Source organism: Rhinopithecus roxellana, chromosome 8 (assembly GCF_007565055.1).
Source record: "Rhinopithecus roxellana isolate Shanxi Qingling chromosome 8, ASM756505v1, whole genome shotgun sequence".
NCBI lineage: Eukaryota > Metazoa > Chordata > Mammalia > Primates > Cercopithecidae > Rhinopithecus > Rhinopithecus roxellana.
Genome location: NC_044556.1, coordinates 47,289,148 through 47,310,591, shown reverse-complemented (window position 1 = coordinate 47,310,591; position 21,444 = coordinate 47,289,148). Strand labels below are relative to the sequence as shown.

Sequence of the window (21,444 nt, the reverse complement as noted above, 5' to 3'; positions counted from 1 at the left end):
CTAGAATTTTTGTTTGTTTTTTGTTTGTTTTTTGATATGGAGTCTTGCTCTGTCCCCCAGGCTGGAGTGCAGTGGCACTATCTCTGCTCACTGCAACCTCTACCTCCCGGATTTAAGCGATTCTCCTGCCTCAGCCTCCTGAGTAACTGGGATTACAGGCACACTCCACCATGCCCGGCTAATTTTTTGTATTTTTAGAGGAGATGGGGTTTCACCATGTTAGCCAGTATGGTGTCAATCTCCTGACCTCGTGATCAGACCACCTCAGCCTCCCAAAGTGCTGGGATTACAGGTGTGAGCCACCACTCCCCACCTGTTGTTTTTTTTTTTTTAGACAGAGTCTCGCTCTGTCACCCAGGCTGGAGTGCAGTGGCACAATCTTGGCTCACTGCAACCTCCGCCTCCCGGGTTCAAGCGATTCTCCTGCCCCAGCCTCCCAAGTAGCTAGGATTACAGGCACCTGTCACCACGCCCGGCTAATTTTTGTATTTTTAGTAGAGACAGGGTTTCACCATGTTGGCCAGGCTGGTCTCGAACTCCTGACCTCGAGTGATCCACCTGCCTTATCCTCCCACAGTGTTAGGATTCCAGGCGTGAGCCACTGTGCCCAGCCGGACCTAGAGTTTTGAGAATATCAGAATAGAAACTTGGATAAGAAAGTTTATTAATTTGGGGGCACTTTCTTGGGATACAGGATTTACACTCCAGCAAGGACCTCACAAAATAGTTCAGATATATGAATATTAGTGTGCTCCTAAAAGCCTTGAAAAAGTAATAACCCATGCAGCACAACTGAAATGCTTGAATTTCAATGCTTCCTCCACATCAGCAGTGGAGGAAGAAATTTAAAAGTTTAGGAAAGTAGACGTGTTGGAATGTATTATTTGAGGTCTAAAGGCTCACCATGGGATTATGTTCCATGGAAGACACACATCCTTTACTGTGGCATTGGTGAAGGGGGTACCAGCATCAATAAACAAAATGGGAAATGTACAGACAGTGGGGCCTCCCCTCCGTAGGCCAAGGATGAAGATAGGAGAGGTCATAACAAAGCTGAGATTATTGATAGCAATGGAAATAACCAATCCCCTCCCCAATGCCAAGCAATAAAGGCCAGGTGGCAACAATGGAAGCCAGGAGGTCACAATTCTCTTAATGACCAGCAAAGTCAAAGCAGCGGTCAAGACCAGGTGCAGTTCATGCCTGTAATCCCAGTGCAAGGTGGGAGGATCACCTGAGGCCAGGGATTCATGACCAACCTGGGCAACATAGTAAGACCAGTCTCTTAAAAAAAAAAAAATTTTTTTTTTAATTAGCCAGGCATAGTTGCATGTGCCTGTAGTTCCAGCTACTTAGGAGGCTGAGGTGGGAGGATCTCTTGAGCCCAGGGGTTGGAGGCTGCAGTGAGCCTCCTAGGCTGGTGCAATTGCACTCCATCCTTGTGACAGAGTGAGACCTTGTCTCAATAAATAAATAAATAAGTTAGTCAGTCAGTCAAGGGGAAATTAAGTTGATTACTAGAACATGATATCCCTAGGGATAAAATTAATAGCCAACAAGGGCAAATCAAACAAATGCAAGAATAGGCTGAGCACAGTTGCCCCTGTAAAAAGTCTTGAAGTAGAGAAATTGGAAGCCTTGTGCAGTATTGGTGGAAATGTAAAATGGTGCAGCTGCTGTGGAAAACAGTCTGAGTGTTCCCAAAAACTTAAAAATGGAATTACCATATGATCCAACAATCCCACTTCAAAAGTATTGAAAGCAGGGTCTTGAGATATTTGCACACCCATATTCACAGCAGCATTATTCACAACAGCCAACAGGTGGAAGCAACTCAAGTGTCCACTGATGGATGAAAGAAAAAATAAAATGGGAAATGTACATTATTCAGCCTTAAAAAGGAAAGAAGTCCTGTCACATACTATAACATAGATGAGCCTTGAGGATATGCTAACTGAAACACACCAGTCACAAAAAGACAAAAATACTGTATGATTTTATTTATATGAGACATCTAAAGTAGTCGGATTCATAGGAACATAAAGTAGAATGGTGGTTGCCAGGAGCCAGGGGCAGGAAGAAATTTGGAGTTGTTGTTTAATGGGTATGGGGTGTCAGTGTTGCAAGATGAGCAGCTCTAGAGCTCAGCTGCACAACGCTGTGAATATACTTAAAACTGTGGAACTGTACACCTACAAAGTGGTAAGGTGATCAATGTTGTTTTGTATGTGGTTTTCTTCTTTTTTGGGGACAGGGTCTCTGTTGCCCAGGCTGGAGTGCAGTGGCACTATCTCTGCTCACCACAGCCTTGACCTCCTGGGTTCAAGCGATCCTCCCACCTCAGCCTCCCGAGTAGCTAGGACTACAAACATGCACCACCACACCCAGTTAAAAATGTTATGTTTTTATCACAATTTAAAATAAAATATGTGTTTTAAGAACACTGAAAAAAAGTAATGATTCCTTCTCATTTCCTAGACCTGCAACATTTTTCAGACCTGAAATCTATTGAATGGAAAATGTGGCAGAGTCCCCAAGAGGAAGGTCCCTGCAACATCACAGCAAGTGTGCACTGTAATAATTCCACCAGTCCTGGGTGACTGTCACCTGGGAGAGGAGGAATATCCAGACATGTTGAAGACTACTAGACACAGGGCCTGAATGGCACTGATATTCAAAGACCTGAAATGTCATAATGGCCCGTTACAATGATGGGCTATAGGTCAGGTAAAATGGGGATTCTGGCTGATGTCCAGCTTCGAGTGGGTCCACTGGGGCTCTGGCCGCACCTGGTGGTCATTGCCCCAGTCCCTGAATGTATAACTGGGATTGGTATATTCAGCAGTTGGGGAAGCCCCCATGTGGGGGCCCCTGCTTTATGCTATAAGAGCTATCATGGTGGGGAAGGTCAATGGAAGCCTCTGAAGTTGTGTCCCTCTCCCCTTCACCCAGCCAAGATAGCAAATACAAAATAATATCTCATGCCAGATGGAAGATAGAGATCATTGCCACCCTTAAGTACCTCAAGGATGCAAGGATCGTGGTCTGTATCATACCTCTGTTTAATTCACCAGCCTGGCCCCTAAAGAAAACACATGGATCCTTGGAAATAACCATAGACGATTCCCAGCTCAGCTCAAACCTGGAGTGATCATGTTGGGTGTGGTATCATTGCTAGAATATATAAATATGGCTTCAAGTACATGACATTTGGCCATTGATGTGGCAAATTCATTCTTCTTTATCTCGATCAGGAAAGAGAATCAGAAACAGCATTCACATGGACTGGATGACAATATTCGTTTAGATTCCCCCCACCCCCAGGGTTGTAGTTAACTCTCCCAATCTATGTCATGATACATTCAGAAAAGATCTAGATCATCTGGACTTCCCACAGAGTATCACAATGCCTCATTCATCAATGACATTAGGCTAATTTGGGAGAATAGCAAGAGGTGGCTGGCACCTGAAAGCCTCGGGAAGACACATGCAGTCTAGAAAATGAGACATAAACTCTCTGAAGATTCCAGGACTTGCCCCTTCCATAAAGTTTTCTGGAATCCAGTGGTCAAGGGCATACTAGGTCATTGCCTATGAAACAAAAGACAAAATGCTGCATCTTGCATGCACAAAGAAGGAACTACAATGCCTGGAGGGTTCTGGCGGCAAACATATTCCACGCCTGGGAATACTGCTCCAGCCTATATTCTAGAGGGTGAAGCTCTGTTTGAGCCTGGGGCAGGGATATGGAGCCTGATCAACAAAAGGAGCTAGAACTGCTCTTGGACAATAAGGCAGGAAGGAATATGTGTGAAACTCAGGTGAGCCACTTGGGTACCTCTTGATTACTCTTCATGCCCAGTGGTAACCTGAATGGCACGTGCAGCCCAGCCTGTGAAGGGTGAAGTGATCAGGGACTCAGAGCCTCTGAGGAATCAGGGTTGTGCTACACCACTTGGTAAGCTATCAAGACCAGCAGAAATGACAGTGGTGTCCTCTCTAGCAGAGAAGGAGAGTGGAATTTAGAATGGATAATGGAGGAGGGAAATGATGTTACCTATTGCAAGACCAATTGCAGCAACAGCCTGTGGTTATCCCACTGACCTCCCTTATCTAAGTCCCTTCAAGAAAAGAGCCCACTGAAACCCCGGAAGAGCTACCCCTTGACGTATGTGGAAATGTAGATCCACATGGTACAAAAGGAAGACTGTGGTAGCCATGAAGGTGTCTCACTTGGATTTGTCTTCAAGAAAGAACTTGCTGCTCAGCTGCAAGGAGGACAGTTAGCTGTCAGCCCCAGCTGTTAGTGCTGAGGGATCTGTCTCAGTTTTCCAGCCAAGGCACACTCCTCTCAGCAGGCCCTGGCCAGTGACTGAGCAGAGTAGGGGGTTCTTAGGGCCTGGACATTTCTGCCCTATGCAAACCCCTCTAATGAAACATATTTGCTCTGGAGTTCCCCAATATGTTGCCCAAGATTCTATCTGCATTTCAGTCTGAGGCTCTCCTTGCTGAACCCTGCTTCCTGTCCCCTCTCATAGGCACTCCCTCTTAGGCCTCTTACACTCCTCATTCAGCATCTGCTTCCCAGAGGAGGCAGCTGACAAACCTTTCTTCCTCTTGCCTACCCCATCCCCAACATCTGGAGTCCACCAGCAAGTCTTTTTGGTTCTACCTTAAAGCATAGCTGGAATATGACCATTTCTCCATCTCTCCTCAGCCAGCTCCTTCCCTACATAGTCTCCTGGTGAGGTCTCTCTGCCTCCCCTCATTCCCGTTCAGCAGCTGGAGTGTCTTCTTGTATGTGTGTGTGTGTTTTTGTTTTTGTTTTGTGTGTGTGACAGAGTTTTGCTCTTGTTGCCCAGGCTAGAGTGCAATGGCTCACCACAGCCTCCGCCTCCCAGGTTCAAGCGATTGTCCTGCCTCAGCCTCCCAAGTAGCTGGGATTACAGGTGTATGTGCCACCACGCCCACCTAATTTTGTATTTTTTTTTTAGTAGAGATGAGGTTTCTCCATGTTGGTCAGGCTGGTGTCGAACTCCCGACCTCAGGTGATCCGCCCACCTTCACCTCCCAAAGTGCTGAGATTACAGGTGTGAGCCACTGCGCCCAGCCTGGAGTGTCTTCTTAAAGCAGTTCATGTCACTTGCCTACTTAAAACCACCCTAACTTCATGTCACTCTTAAAAATCCCAAATATTTTCTCTGGCAAATAAGGCCCTTCTCTGCCAAACACAGTGGCTCATGCCTGTAATCCCAGCACTTTGGGAGGCTGAGGCGAGCAGATAGCTTGATCCCAGGAATTTGAGACCAGCCTGGGCAACATGACAAAACCCCATCTCTACTAAAAATACAAATAAATAGCCAGGCATGGTGGTGCACACCTATTGTCCCAGCTACTTGGGAGGCTGAGGTGGGAGGATCACTTGAGCTGGGGAGGTCGAGGATGCAGTGAATCAAGATTGTCCCACTGCACTCCAGCCTGTGCGACAGAGTGAGACCTTGTCTCAAAAAAGAAAAAAAAAAAAAAAAAAAAGACCCTTCTTCTTCTGACTCATGCATATCTCCAACCTTATCCCCAGGCCAGACACACAGATCCCTTTTCTGTTCTGTACATACACCAAGCTCTTTCCCACCTCAGGGCCTTTGCCTTTGCTATTCCTTCTGCCTAAAATACCCTTGTTCTCTTTTTTAACTTCTTTATTCAAACATCAGTTCTTAGGAGCCTTCTCTGGCCACTCTGTCTTGAGAGGCACCCCTTCCAACAGAATTGTTACCTTATCATTCTGCTTCCCTCACAACAATGACCACAGTCTAATTATTCTCCTCAGTTGCCTCTTTATTTTCTCTCTCCTTGAGTAGAATAGAAGCCCCCACAGAGCAGGGCCCTGACTTATCTCCCCAACACCTAAATTCAATCTTTATTTGTGTAATGAATGATTGAAGAAAGCCTTACCTAACACATGTACATCTCCACCACATTGTCTCCACCATTTAGTTCCATTGTAATAAAAGTAATACTTTTTGATGGTCCTTTACAGTTTTAGATATCATGTTCTTGTTTGCTATCAACAGCTCTCTCACACACACACTATTTAATTTTTGATCTTCATAATTAACCCTATGAAGAAAATAGGACAAGTATGATCCCCAAATTAAGGATTAGAAAAATTGAAGCCGGCCACGTAAATCCCAGCACTTTGGGAGGCCGAGGCAGGTCAGGAGTTTGAGACCAGCCTGGCCAGCATGGTGAAACTCCGTCTCTACTAAAATTACAAAAAATAAAATAAAATTAGCCAGGCGTGGTGGCAGGCACCTATAACCCTAGCTACTCGGGAGGCTCAGACAGGAGAATCGCTTGAACCCAGGGGGTGGAGGTTGCTGTGAGCTGAGATCGTGCCATTGCACTCCAGCCTGGGCAACAGAGCGAGAATCTGTCTAAAAAAAAAAAAAAAAAAAATGAAGCCGAGAGAAGTAACCAAGCTAGAAAGTGTCAAAAAGCATCAAAATCTAAATCTAAAAGCAGGCTTTGGAAAACACAGTGATGTCTGACCCCAACTACCTGGCAGCAGGCCAGACTTCACAGGGTAAGGAACAGTCCTCTACCAGGCCACCCTCACTTCAGACACCAGTAGCCAGTTCAGGGGTTGGTTCCACTATCCCCGCAGGTTTGATAATTTGCTACAATGACTCACAGAACTCAGGAAAGCACTATACTTATGATAAATAAAACTTTTTTTGCAGCAAAAGGGTACGCATCAGAACCAGCCAAGGGAAGAGATACAGAGGGCAAAGTCTGGGAAGAGCCACACAGGAAACTTTGGGCACCTTCTCCTGTGAAATTCCAGACATCACTGCCCCTCCCAGCTACGAGGTGTGACAGTGCTTCCGAGTGCTGCCACCAGGAAAGCTTGCCCAAGTCTTTGGTGTCCAGAGCCCTTGCTGGAGCTTGATCACATGCTGCCTGCATGACTGACCTTTGCTCTCCAGTCCTTATGGGGGCTGGAACTGATACGGCATGTTTCAAAGCCCCCATTATAAATCACATCATTCAAGCATATGGTGGCCAAGCTCCTCAGGCAAACAATGACATTCCTATTGGGCAGGACATCCCAGGGGTCTAGAGATCATCTCCCAGTAGCCGAGGGCCACAGCCAGACCTCTCTGAGTAAAATCAATTCACTACACAGGGGAGTTGTACTCCTTTGTTTTTTTTTTTTTAATTCAAGATCGAGTGCTCCAAACACACTGTTCTGTTTAATCTTTGCTCTCTTCTTTGACCTGTTTCTTCTTTTTCCGAGTTAGCTTCAGGTCACATGTTGCTCTGGAGAACCAAGAAGGGTGAGCAGACACCAATCATGACCCCAAACAGCAAGAGGACAGAAGTAAGTGAAGTCTTTATTATCAAGCAAGAAATATGCTGTTTGCAAAGGAAATTATTATAAATAATAATATCTTTTTTTACATGACATTGAAATGAGATCTAGTAAATGTATCTGTTAGTAAGGAAAAGACCAAAGCAATGCTGGGCAGTGACGTCAAAGTAACATAATACTGAAATCTACTTGACATTCTCTGATAATATACCACAATAGCCTGTAATTTCCTACAGATTAATATGCCAAGAAGGTGCCAGTTACTTATTGAAATGTAAAATTCAGATGATTTCACTGGTTTGTGGAGGGAGCTTATGCACATGGGTATATATACATGTGGCTGCTTTCTCTCTTATTTTACAGAAGTCCATTGTGGGTTTTTTTGTTTGTTTGGTTGTTTGTTTGTTTGAGACGGAGTCTCGCTCTGTCGCCCAAGCTGGAGTGCAGTGGCATGATCTCTGCTCACTGCAACCTCCGCCTCCTGGGTTCAAGCGATTCTCCTGCCTCACCCTCCTAAGTAGCTGGGATTACAGGCATGTGCCAACACACCTGGCTAATTTTTTTGTATTTTTAGTAGAGATGGGGTTTCACCATGTTGGCCAGGCTGTTCTCAAACTCCTAACCTCATGATCTGCCTTCCTCGACCTCCCAAAGTACTGGGATTACAGGCTTGAGCCACCATGCCCAGCCTTCATTGTGATTATTAATTTACAAGCTGTCATCACACTGTCATCAGAAACATTTATTAAGTCTCCAAATTGCAAAGTATGTTTTGTCTTTGTAACTTTGTTTATTTACCTTTCTCCCAACTAAATGGTGAGCAGTTTACACAGGTGCTCAACAAATGTATTTCAATGAATGTCTACAAGAGGTTAATTTGAATTTTTAAAAACAAATTACACAGCACAATAGAAGCATAATAAAAGTATAACAACAATAATGAACCTATAAGAAGGCATTGAAGTTGCTGCCCAGAAAGTCAGGTTCCCGTTTCAGTTTTGCTTCTTGGTTGTTTGACATTGGGCAGGTCTCCATTCTTGCATCTATTTCCTCATCTGAAAAATAGAATAACTCATGTTTGCTCTACTTACCCAGGAGACTACTGTAAGAATCAAATGAGTCCATCAATTTTAAGGTGTTTTACAAACAAAGTATTTTGCTGATGTTATTATTTCTTTTTGTTGTTGTTGTTTTGAGACGGAGTCTCACTCTGTTGCCCAGGCTGGAGTGCAGTGGTGCCATCTCAGCTCACTGCAACCTCTGCCTCCCGGCTGAAACGATTATCCTGCCTCAGCCTCCCAAGTATCTGGGACTACAGGCGCCCACCACCACACCGAGCTAATTTTTGTGTTTTCAGTAGAGACAGGGTTTCGCCATGTTGTCCAGACTGGCCTCGAACTCCTGGCCTCAGGTGATCCACCTGCCTCAGCTTCCCAAAGTGCTGAGATTACAGGTGTGAGCCACCGTGCCTGGCCTGCTATTATTATTTCAACAGAAAAATTATTTTAGAAGTGGCATGCATTTTCCTAGGATGCAAAACATGATTGGGGAAACAGACTCAAGAATTCCAAACCTGGGCCGACGGAGGCCGGGGAAGCCACGTCTCATCTCTTTGGTCTTGAAGTAGTCTAGAAGTAATCTACTCCTGGTCTCTGCTGTTTATTATTTGAGCCTCAGTTTCTTTTTTTTTTTTTTTTTGAGACGAGTCTTACTCCGTTGCCTAGGCGAGAGTGCAATGGCACGATCTCAGCTCACTGCAACCTCCACCTCCCAGGGTGAAGTGATTTTCCTGCCTCAGCCTCCTGAGTAGCTGGGATAACAGGCACCCGCCACCATGCCCAGCTCATTTTTGTATTTTTACTAGAGACGGGGTTTCACCGTGTTGGCCAGGCTGGTCTTGAACTTCTGACCTCAGGTGATCCACCCATCTCAGCCTCCCAAAGTGCTGGGATTAGAGGCATGAGACATGGCACCTGGATCTGGTTTTTTTTGTTTTTTTTTTTTGTTGTTGTTGTTTTTTGAGGCAAGGTCTCTCACTCTTGCCCAGGCTGGAGTGCAGTGGTGTGATCTCAGCTCACTGCAATCTCTGCCTCCTGGGCTTAAGGAATTCTCCTGCGTCAGCCTCATGAGTAGCTGGGACTACATGCATGCACCACCACACCTGACTAACTTTCATATTTTTGGTAGAGACGGGGTTTCACATGTTGGTCAGGCTGGTCTTGAACTCCTGACCTCAAGTGATCCTCCTGCCTCAGCCTCCCAAAATGCTGGGATTACAGGTATGAGCCACCGTGCCTGGCCCTCAGTTTCTTTATATCATTCTCTCTGAGCCTCATTTATGTTATCTGTAGCATGGTGATAAAATGTACTTTGCCGCAGAAGGTTTGCTGGGGGTTCAAATTAGATGATTGTTGCTAAGGTCTCTTTAACAGCCATAAAGTACTATACAAATGTAAAGAAATTTTGTATGAATTCCCTGAAGGTGATGAACTTTCAGATATAGTTTCAGTAAAGCACAAAGGCTGAGAGTATGGGAGGTTAACATTGGCAGTCACATCCTAGGAAAGAGTAGAACATTTTGGTATCTATTATCTTGGGTTGGATTACACATTGCCTTAGAAACTCCATTCTGACAAGGCCTTGCAAAAAAGTAAAATGAAACATAGGCCCTTTCACATACATTGACTCAATAAATCTTCCCAACACTGTGCCAAGTGGGAATTATGATGCCCATTTGACTGATGGGGAACTGAAGCTTGGAGATGTTGAAACTTACCCAAAATTATGCAACTGGCAAATGGCTTCATAATCTTGGGTAAAACTAATTTCTCCAGCTCCAGCAGAAAAGTTAAGAGCATGCTTACATGAAAAGGAAGAGCTGGCCGGGCACGGTGGCTCATGTCTGTGATCCCAACACTTTGGGAGGCCGAGGCGAGCGAATCACCTGAAGTCGGGAGCTTAAGACCAGCCTGACCAGCATGGAGAAACCCCATCTCTACTAAAAATGCAAAAAATTAAAATAAAATAAAATAAAATAAAATAAAATAAAATAAATTATCCAGGCATGGTGGCGCATGCCTGTAACTCGGAAGGCTGAGGCAGTAGAGTCATTTGAACCCAGGAGGCGGAGGTTGCAGTGAGCCAAGATCACACCGTTGCACTCCAGCCTGGGCAACAAGAATGAAACTCCATCTCAAAAAAAAAAAAAAGAAAAGAAAAGGAAGAGCTAGTCAGGGGTGGCCTTAAACAAATGGCCCATTTCTCATTCCTTCCTGACACAACTTTCTACTCAAGCCAGCAAACCTCTTCTTTTCTTTCACAAATACTTCACAAATAGTCTTTTCTCTTCTTCTTCTTTTTTTTTTTTTTTTTTTTTTTTGAGACGGAGTCGCGCTCTGTTGCCCAGGCTGGAGTGCAGTGTCACAATCTCAGTTCATTGTAACCTCCACCTCCCGGGTTCAAGCAGTTCTCCTGCCTCAGCCTCCCAAGCAGCTGGGATTACAGGCACATGCCACCATGCCCAGCTAATTTTGGTATTTTTAGTAGAGACAGGGTTTCACCATGTTGGCCAGGCTAGTCTCGAACTCCTGACCTTGTGATCCACCTGTCTTGGCCTCCCAACGTGCTGGGATTACAGGCCTGAGCCACTGTGCCCAGCCAATACTTCATATTTCTTTTTTTTTTTTTTTTTTTTTGAGACGGAGTCTCGCTCTGTTGCCCAGGCTGGAGTGCAGTGGCCGGATCTCAGCTCACTGCAAGCTCTGCCTCCTGGGTTCACACCATTCTCCTGCCTCAGCCTCCCGAGTAGCTGGGACTACAGGCGCCCGCTACCATGCCCGGCTAATTTTTTGTACTTTTTAGTAGAGATGGAGTTTCACCATGTTAGCCAGGATGGTCTTGATCTCCTGACCTCGTGATCCGCCCGTCTCGGCCTCCCAAAGTGCTGGGATTACAGGCTTGAGCCACCGCGCCCGGCCAATACTTCATATTTCTTACTGTGGCTGGGGTGCCCAGAGAAACAACTATGACAACAGGTGGATTTAGGATACAACAGGGTGATGTCTGTGCACAGGCAGGAAGGCATTTTTACCGAAGCGGAGTATAATCAATGTTCACAGCTGTGGCAGCCTGCTCCCCTGAAAGATCTTTAATTGGAGAAGAAGTGGCTATGGCCAGCTTCACTCTGACCCTGTTAGAAATGCCTAGTTCTTAAGTCACATCCCAATTCTACACATAGACTCAAGGGTCTGCAGAAACACCCATTACTCTCCCACCTCCCTTCTGACCCTGTTAGAAATGCCTAGTTCTTAAGTCACATCCCAATTCTACACATAGACTCAAGGGTCTGCAGAAACACCCATTACTCTCCCACCTCCCTCCTCATAAATATGTTCATCCTACAGCCTAGAAGAGTCAAGAGTAGTCCATCAGACACAGACACTAGTGGTCTCTGTTTACGTATAAATCTTTTTCACCACCTAGAATTCTTCCTTCATTATTTTGTGTCTCTTCCCTCAATTTAAAATCTAATTTTAAAAAATCTAACTCAAATATCAAAAATTAGAAACAGCCCCAATGTACATCAATTTGGAGACCAATTTGGCTGGTTGTGGTGACTCACACCTGTAATCCTAGCACTTTGGGAGGCTGAGACAGGTGGATCACTTGAACCCAGGAGTTTGAAACCAGCCTGAGCAACAGGGTGAAACTCCGACTCTACAAAAAAAAATACAAAAATTAGCTGGGTGTGGTGGTGCACACCTGTAGTCTCAGCTAATCAGGAGGCTGAGGTGGGAGGATATTTTGACCTCAGGAGCCAGAGGTTGCAGTGAGCTGAGATCATGCCACTGCACTCCAGCCTGAGAAACACAACGAGACCCTGTCTCAAAATAAAAAAAGGAGACTAGTTTAAATAAATAATGAGAACGCACATTCAAACAATGGACTATTAAATAGTTATTCAAAAGAGCAAAGTAGGCAGGACATGGTGTCTTACACCTGTAATCCCAACGCTCTGGGAGGCCAATGCAGGAGGATCACTTGAGGCCAGGGTTTGAGACCAGCCTGGGCAACATAGGGAGATCCCATCTCTATAAAAATTTTAAAAATTATTTGGGCATGGTGGCACACTTCTATAGTCCTACCTACTTGGAGGCAGGGGCAGGAGGATCCCTTGAGCCTAGGAGTCTGGGGTTACGATGAGCTATGATTGCACCACTGCAATCCAACCTGAGCGATAGACCAAGGCCCTGTCTCTTTAAAAACAAAACCAAAAATAGATGTAGCAAGACTGCCAAAATATAATGTTAAGTGAATTAGTAAAGGGAAGAGCAAGGTGTATAGTATGTTCCAATTTTTATAAAAGATAAAAATTAAATATAGGCTTACAGTGGCACAAAAACTCTAGAATACACAAGAACTGTTAAGAATGGCTGACTCTAGTTAAGGAGACACTTCCTTTTTTTTTTTTTTGAGACGGAGTCTGACTCTGTCACCCAGGTTGGAGTGCAGTGGCCGGATCTCGGCTCACTGCAAGCTCCGCCTCCCGGGTTCACACCATTCTCCTGCCTCAGCCTCCCGAGTAGCTGGGACTACAGGCGCCCGCCACCACACCCAGCTAATTTTTTGTATTTTTAGTAGAGACAGGGTTTCACCGTGTTAGCCAGGATAGTCTCAATATCCTGACCTCATGATTCACCCTCCTCAGCCTCCCAAAGTGCTGGGATTACAGGCGTGAACCACCATGCCCAGCCGAAGGAGACACTTTAGTGCTGTTTGAATTTTACCATGGCATATATTACTAATTCAATTCAAACGAAACAAAACAACTTTAACTAAACATGTTTTTCTATCAAAAGCTTTACTTGTCCACCCTACTTCCTAAATATCTCCCAAATCTGATTACCACCTGCTTCCCACTGCCTCTGCCCCAGCCCAACTACAGGAGTGGACTATGCTTTGCTCCTGAATTCCAAAATCTCAGGGGCATGTTTTCCTTTAAAACATAATTGTTTAAAAAGAATAGCACCTGGTTATCCAGACTATTTGTTAAAATGAAAACTATCAAAAGGCATATTACCAGTCACACCTGCCTGCAAGCTCTATCCTGCATTACAGAGCTGTTTGAAGGTCAATTTTGAGTTGTTTGCCCTGAGTGCCAACATTGCTACCTATGGTTTTGCCTCTACAGGTTCAGGCCATCAACCCCTCTCTCTTCAACGACTGCAACAGTCTTCTAATTAGTGTCACTAACTCTACTGTTTCATATGCCCACACTGCAATCAGGGTGATCTAAAATTTTAAATCTGGCTTGGCGTGGTGGCTCACACCTGTAATCCCAACACTTTAGGAAGCTGAGGCGGGCATATCACCTGAGGTCAGGAGTTCAAGACCAGCCTGGTCAACATGATGAAACCCCATCTCTACTAAATATAAATAAAAAATAAAAAAATTAGCCAGGCATGGTTGTGGGTGCCTGTAATCCCAGATACTTGGGAAGCTGAGGCAGGAGAATTGCTTGAACATGGGAGGTGGAGGTTATAGTGAGTCGAGCTCGCGCCATTACACTCCAGCCTGGGCAACAAGAACAAGACTCCGTATCAAAAAAAAAAAAAGTAAAATTTAAAATCTGATATTTATAGTCCCCACTGCCCTTGAGTTAGAGTCCACCTTCTTGAACACGGTTTACAGGGCCTCTGTGATCCTAGCCGCTTCTTCCTTTAGCCTTGTCCTTCCTCTCCATTCCCCTTATAGACACCTCAGGGCCGCCCCATGCTCTAAACTCCAGCCACACTGCACATTGGTGAACGTTGTGCCCTGAATCAGCATTGCTTTCTCTGGTCTCTAACACTCAAGCTTGCTGTTTGCTCTTTAGGGATCCTCACTATTCCACAGCTTGACGGCAGAGCAGTGACCAAAATATATGCTCAGGGAGGCCAAAGAGATGAAGCCGCAGCTGCCTCTTTTTTTTTTTTTTTTTTTTTTTGAAACAGTCTCATTCTATTGCCCAGACTGGAGTGCAATGGTGCAATCTCGGCTCACTGCAACCTCCACCTCCCAGGTTCAAGCAATTCTCGTGCCTCAGCCTCCCGGGTAGCTGGAACTATATAGGTGCACCATCATGTCCAGCTAATTATTTTTTGTATTTTTTTGTAGAGATAGAGTTTTGCCATGTTGGTCAGTCTGGTCTCGAACTCCTGGCCGCAGGTGATCCACCCAGCTCGGCCTCCCAAAGTCCTGAGATTACAGGCGTGAGCCACTGCGCCCAGCCAGCCTTGCTTCTCTGAGCCATACCCTTCTCCTGTTGGAACAAGCATCCTTTCCATTAAAAAGCAATAAATCTCCTCTTATTTAAGTGGCAGATGGTTAAGATTGTTACTTTTGCTTTCAGCAATCCTCTAGAAAAAGAACGAACTTTGAGAACTAACTTCTAGCAGCTATGCAGAGGTTGAGAGGCGACTCGTGTTCTTTACATCAAGACCTCCACAAAGGCCCCTTCTGTCATGGAGTCAAAATTCTAGTGACCTAGGTTCATCCTCAAATGTGTAATAGCTTTCCAAGCCTACTTGGAAACCTGTAAATCACTTGGACTTCACTTCCCCTCCCACCCTGGGTCCTCCACCCCACCTTGCTTTGGTTTTGCTTGGGGAGAGAGTGGTCTCTACCCAATATGTCTCTCTCCCTATCAGTCTGCAGGATGCTCAGCAGGGGCACTCCCTGAACACACCTGCTCCCACAGCATGTGCAGAGGCTTCACACTTAGATTGAGGGTTATACATTTCTTCATGGACATCCTCAAACAACACAGAACAGAGACAAGGTTTTGTGGTCCTTTTAGAATGTCCACACCATTCCCATTCTTCAAAATCTGTCACACTTCCAGATAGCTCCAGTGAACAATGAACTCTCCCCCTATGCAGTAGCAGTTGAGTATTCGATTTTTAACACTGAATTATATATTCTCTTGAACTGTTCTCTAACAACTATGAGGCATTTTCAATGGAAGTTGAATGGAAAAATATAAAACTGGGAGTAAAAAGATCTGGCTTCTAGGCCAGGCTCAGTGGCTCATGCCCGTAATCCCAGCACTTGGGAAGGCTGAGGTGGGTGGATCACCTGAGCTCAGGAGTCCGAGACCAGCCCGGGCAACATGGTGAAACCCCTGTCTCTACTAAAAATAGAAAAACTAGGCCGGGCGCGGTGGCTCAAGCCTGTAATCCCAGCACTTTGGGAGGCCGAGATGGGCGGATCACGAGGTTAGGAGATCGAGACCATCCTGGCTAACCCGGTGAAACCCCGTCTCTACTAAAAAATACAAAAAAACTAGCCGGGCGAGGTGGTGGGCGCCTGTAGTCCCAGCTACTCGGGAGGCTGAGGCAGGAGAATGGCGTGAACCCGGGAGGCAGAGCTTGCAGTGAGCCGAGATCCCGCCACTGCACTCCAGCCTGGGCGACAGAGCGAGACTCCGTCTCAAAAAAATAAATAAATAAATAAATAAATAAATAAATAAATAAATAAATAAATAAAAATAAAAAAATAAAAATAGAAAAACTAGTCGAGCGTCATGGCGGGTGCCTGTAATCCCAGCTACTCGGAAGACTGAGGCATGAGAATCGCCTGAACCTGGGAGGCGGAGGTTGCAGTGAGCCGAGATCAGGCCATTGCACTCCAGCCTAGGCAACAGAGCGAGATTCTGTCTCAAAAAAAAAAGCTCTGGCCTCTCAAGAGGCCACCACTAACTCTCTGTGTAACCTTGAGCAAGCCAACGTTCTGGGCCTCAGTGCTTCCCACAGAGTAAGAGGAGGACTGCCGATCTCTAAGGATCTTCCATGGTCTGTGGGTTTATGACTTGAAACCCCTCAAAGTGCAGGAACACAAGCCACGTCCCTTCTCAAGGCCAGACACATACTAGGAGCTTTATTAATACCTGAATAAAAACCACGGATAAAGAGCTTGCCTGGCCCTGGCCTTTCTATACCAAACCAACACACCACGGATCATTGTGTCTTCCCTGGGACAGACCCTCAGAGCCTACAAGTGATTCTACAGCTTCACTGGTTATTATTCCTTAGCTTAGACTTCCATCTCTCCAGATCAACCTTCAGGAAAACTAGGAAACTATCAATAATGATTTCAATTGTTGGCTTCAAATTCACCTTATTTCTCCTACCCCAGTACACCTTTTTTGGTGGCAGCACTTAGATTCTCATTCAGAAAACAATCACATTCATGCTGTACCAGTGATTTGTTGGGGAAACTGCCTCGGCCCCACCACCCAGATCCCCCATGTTCCTACCAAGTAAGCCAAGTGACCATGCGAAGAACTGACTGACACACAGAGGAAACTAATAAACAAAAACAAATAAAAGCAAATACCTTTCCAGGAATCTCACTTGGAAAACCAAGTATAATGGCAAAAAACAAAACACACAAAAAACAAACAAACAAAAAAAAAAACCCTAATGTTTTCAGCATTGGGGATGTTGGGGGTGTAGACATCTCGAGAGCTGGTTTCCGAAGGCACCACACCCCACACAATGCGCTACAAAAGCCTCCCGGCTGCTGTGTCAATGAAGCCTTTCAGGCCCTCCACACTGCTTCACTTGTTCCCTAAAGTAGTGCTTTCTGGAAGCTAAACTCTCAGCTGGCGAGAACAGTGAACTCTGTGCCATTCGTCTATCAACTCCTTTAAAAAGAAAAACCTCCTGTACTGCTGTCTTGTTTTGCATTTTCTATTCTGCACTCCGGTACACGTAACGACACACAGAGGAGGCAAGGGGCTCTTTTAAAACCGTGAAGAAAGAAGAAAGTTGAAAGCACCCAGAAGCCTCTGCTTTCAGCATTAGAGAAAAGTTTGCATCCCATAGAAACCAGCACTAATTAAAAAAAAAAAAAAAGTCAGTCCTCAGTCCTGGGAATCAACAGTAAGGGACTCTTCAGGGTATGGAGTAACAAAAAAATTTAAAAACAAAAAATAAACATGCACAGCCCATCTATCTTTTCCCAATCAAATAATACAGCCTTCCAAAATGTAAAAATAGAAGTATTTTCACACGTGAATTTGTCCTCAATAAAGTAATTTTTTAAAAATCTTTTTGGCTGGGCACAGTGGCTCATGCCTGTAATCCCAGCCCTTTGGGAGGCCGAGGCGGGCAGATCATGAGGTCAGGAGTTCAAGATCAAGGGGCCTGGCCAAAATGGTGAAACCCATCTCTACCAAAAATACAAAAAATTAGCCAGGCGTGGTGGTCCACACCTGTAATCCCAGCTACTCAGGAGGCTGAGGCAGGAGAATCGCTTGAACCCAGGAGGCAGAGGTTGCATTGGGCCAAGATTGAGCCACTGCACTACAGCCTGGGCAATAAGAGCGAAACTCCATCTCAAAAAAAAAAAAAAAGAAAGAAAAAGAAGAAAACAGGAAGTGCCTTCCATAAATTCCAAATACAGTATTGTTAAATATTAATGTATTATGTCCAGACAGTTCAGTGAATTTCAAGTTTTCATCCAGATGAATGGAGTTCTTCAAATTCATTCAACTAATAAATATTCCTTGAGCATCTACTACATGCTAGGCATTTTTACAAGTAAAAACAAAATAGACAAAAATTGCTGTCTTTATGGACTCTGTATTCTAGTAGAGGGCAGAAAAGTCAGTGACCGACAAAAGCCAGTGACCAACACTTGCGTTTTTTAGATGACTTATTCTTGGGTATTTAAAAGAGATCTTGGGCTGGGTGTGGTGGCTCACACCTAATCCCAGCACTTTGGGAGGCCGAGATGGGTGGATCACGAGATCAGGAGATCGAGACCATCCTGGCTAGCATGGTGAAACCCCGTCTTTACTAAAAATACAAAAAAAAATTAGCCGGACGTGGTGGCAGGCGCCTGTAGTCCCAGCTACTCGGGAGGTTGAGGCAGGAGAATGGCATGAACCTGGGAGGCAGAGGTTGCAGTGAGCCGAGATTGCGCCACTGCACTCCAGCCTGGGCGACAGAGCAAGACTCCGTCTCAAAATAAATAAATAAATAAATAAAAGAGATCTTGGACCGAGTGGTGGCTCGTGTCTATAATCCCAGCATGTTGGGAGGCTGAGGCGGGCGAATCATCTGAGGTCAGGAGTTCGAGACCAGCCTGGCTAACATGGTAAAACTCCGCTTCTACTAAAAGTACAAGAAGTTAGCCAGGCGTGTTGGTGCATGCCTGTAATCCCAGGTACTCTAGAGGCTGAGGCAGGAGAATTGCTTGAACCTGGGAGGAGGAGGTTGCAGTGAGCTGAGATTACGCTATGGCACTCTGGCTTGGGCAACAAGAGTGAAACTCTGTCTGAAAAAAAAAAAAAAGATATTGAAAGGAAGTTAAAAAATTATACGAGTCTGTTATTTTCCTAGTCTTTTCTCCACTCCAAAGGAAGATACACCTAATTGGTATTCCTTACCACTACAACAATCAGGACCACTGGAGTGAGAGGGAAAGAAACTATACAAGGATGTGTTTAAAGCTCATTACTTAAACAAAATGAAAACATAAGATCCAGAGAGTTCTTTTCATATTTGTTTAAGAGCTTCAGAAAGGCTGGGCAGGCTGGCACATATCTGTTGTCCTAGCTACTTGGGAGACTGAGGCAGGAGGATAGCTTAAGCCCAGGAATTTGTATCCACCCCGGGCAACATAGTGAGGCCTCATTTCAAAAAGAAAAAAGGAAAGAAAAAAGGATTTTAGAAAATATAATCTGATGCAACAGATTATAGAGTTTTGCATTTTTAAAAAATAGATCTAACTGATAAGACAGCAAAAAATGAATATGCGGAACCCAGCAATTTCATTCCACATACACACTAGAGCAGTAATCAGCAAACATCTTCTGCATAGAATTAGATATCAGATATTTTAGGCTTTGAACACCATCCAGTCTCTGTTACAACTACTCACTAGGCCTGAAAACAGCCTTAGGTAATATATAAATGCATGAGCATGGCTGTTCCAATAAAACTTTACTTATGGACACTGCAACTTGAATTTTCATGTGTCATAAAATATTAATCTTTCCATTTTTAAAAGCCATTCAGAAATGTAAAAACCACCTTAGTGTCTGGGTCATACAAAAAAAAGGTGGAGGGTCCACAGGCCAGACCACGGTTTGCCAATCCCTGCTTTAAAGGACTCTTATAGGCCAGGCACAGTGGCTCACGCCTGTCATCCCAGCACTTTGGGAGGCCAAGGTGGGCAGATCACATGAGGCCAGGAGTTCAAGACCAGCCTGGCCAACATAGTGAAACCTGTCTCTACTAAAAATACAAAAATTAGCTGAGTGTGGTGCCGCATGTCTGTGGTCCCAGCTACTTGGGAGGCTGAGGCACGAGAACCACTTGAACCCAGGAGGCAGAGGTTGCAGTGAGCCGAAGTCGTGCCACTGCATTCCAGCCTGGGTGACAGAGCAAGACTCTGTCTTAAAAATAAACAAAAAAAATGAACTCTTACATACGCATAACTCAACTACATATGAGAATGTTCATAACATCATTATGTGAATTAGCAAGTATGCAGATACCAAAAATGTTGGTAGACAAAAACTGGAGTTACATGTATCAACATGGATGATCTTACAAACGTATTTAAGAGAAAACACAAATTACAGAAGAACAGTTATAATGTCATTTATATACATATTTTAAATATGCAGAAATTATATATTACTGGGCATATTTAACATATATAATAAAAGTCTGAAGAGGCCATGCACGGTGGCTCATGCCTGTAATCCCAGCACTTTGGGAGGCTGAGGCAGGTGGATCACTTGAGGTCAGGAGTTCAAAACCAGCCTGGCCAACATGGCAAAATACAAAAATTAGCCAGGCGTGTTGTCGTTCGCCTATAACAGCAGCTACTCAGGAGACTGAGGCAGGAGAATCACTGAACCCGGGAAGCAGAGGATACAGTAAGCCGAGATTGCGCCACTGTACTCCAGCCTGGGCAACAGAGTAAGACTCTGTCTCAAAAAAAAAAAAAAAAAGGAATGTTCCACATCAAACTCATTTACCTGGGAATGACGGTAGCAGGGAGGCAGGAGACGGATGCAATTGGAGAAGGGTGCACAGGGGGCTTCAACTGCATTGTTGATGTTTCATTTTTTAAGCTGAGTGACAAGTAGATCAATGTCCATTCTTGATACCACTGTGTACCTTAAATATTTAATAATAAATAAAAAGAAATGCGCAGTTTTGGGTTTTTTTTTTTTCCAAGATAGAGTCTCACTCTGTCACCCAGACTGGAGCACAGTGGCGTGATCTGGGCTCACTCCCAGATCCTGAGGCGCTGGGACTACAGGTATGCACCACCATGCCTGACTAATTTTTGTATTTTTAGTAGAGACAGGGTTTTACCATGTTGGCCAGGCTGGTCTCAAACTCCTGCCGTTGTCTCCCAAAGTACTGGGATTACAGGTATGAGCCACTGCGCCCCGCCAGGAATGTGTAGATTTAATGTGAATTTAGCAAATAGTTTGTCCTATTTGAGGGCGGAGGTCAGGTCAACTTTTATTAACATATCCAAAAACTTGGTTTGAGCCTAGATTTCTGACACTAAAAACAAAAAATGCTTCATTTGTTTCTTTTTTTTTCTTTCTTTTTTTTTTTTTAAGAGACGGAGTCTTGCTCTGTCGCCCAGGCTGGAGTGCAGTGGTGCGATCTTGGCTCACTGCAAGCTCTGCCTCCCGGGTTCATGCTATTCTCCTGCCTCAGCCTCCTGAGTAGCTGAGACTACAGGCACCCACCATCACACCCAGCTAATTTTTGTATTTTTAGTAGAGACAGGGTTTCACCGTGTTAGCCAGGATGGTCTCAATCTCCTGACCTCATGATCCGCCCGCCTCAGCCTCCCAAAGTGCTGGGATTACAGGCTTGAGCCACCACGCCCAGCCTATTTGTTTCATTTTTTAAAATTGGACTGAATCTTAGGAGAAAACAGAAAATTGTACTGCGTTATTGCATAGCTAGCTAATGTAAATAGCTGCAAGCAACATACTAGATATTTTTGATCCGTTTCAAAAGAGCTGAGTCAGGCTGGACTCGGTGGCT

At 44.8% G+C, this 21,444-nt stretch overlaps 1 long non-coding RNA gene across 2 annotated transcripts in view; it reads right to left on the bottom strand.

The window, feature by feature from the left end:
- Positions 1-7,958: 7,958 nt before the first annotated feature.
- The window catches only part of LOC115899090, a 42,960-nt gene continuing 29,474 nt past the window's right edge, over positions 7,959-21,444 (bottom strand). For both annotated transcript variants that reach the window (XR_004058715.1, XR_004058714.1), the window contains 2 exons: positions 20,409-20,550; positions 7,959-8,427 (listed from right to left, as the gene is read on the bottom strand). This is a non-coding gene — a long non-coding RNA (uncharacterized LOC115899090). The remainder of the gene's footprint in view (positions 8,428-20,408; positions 20,551-21,444) is intronic.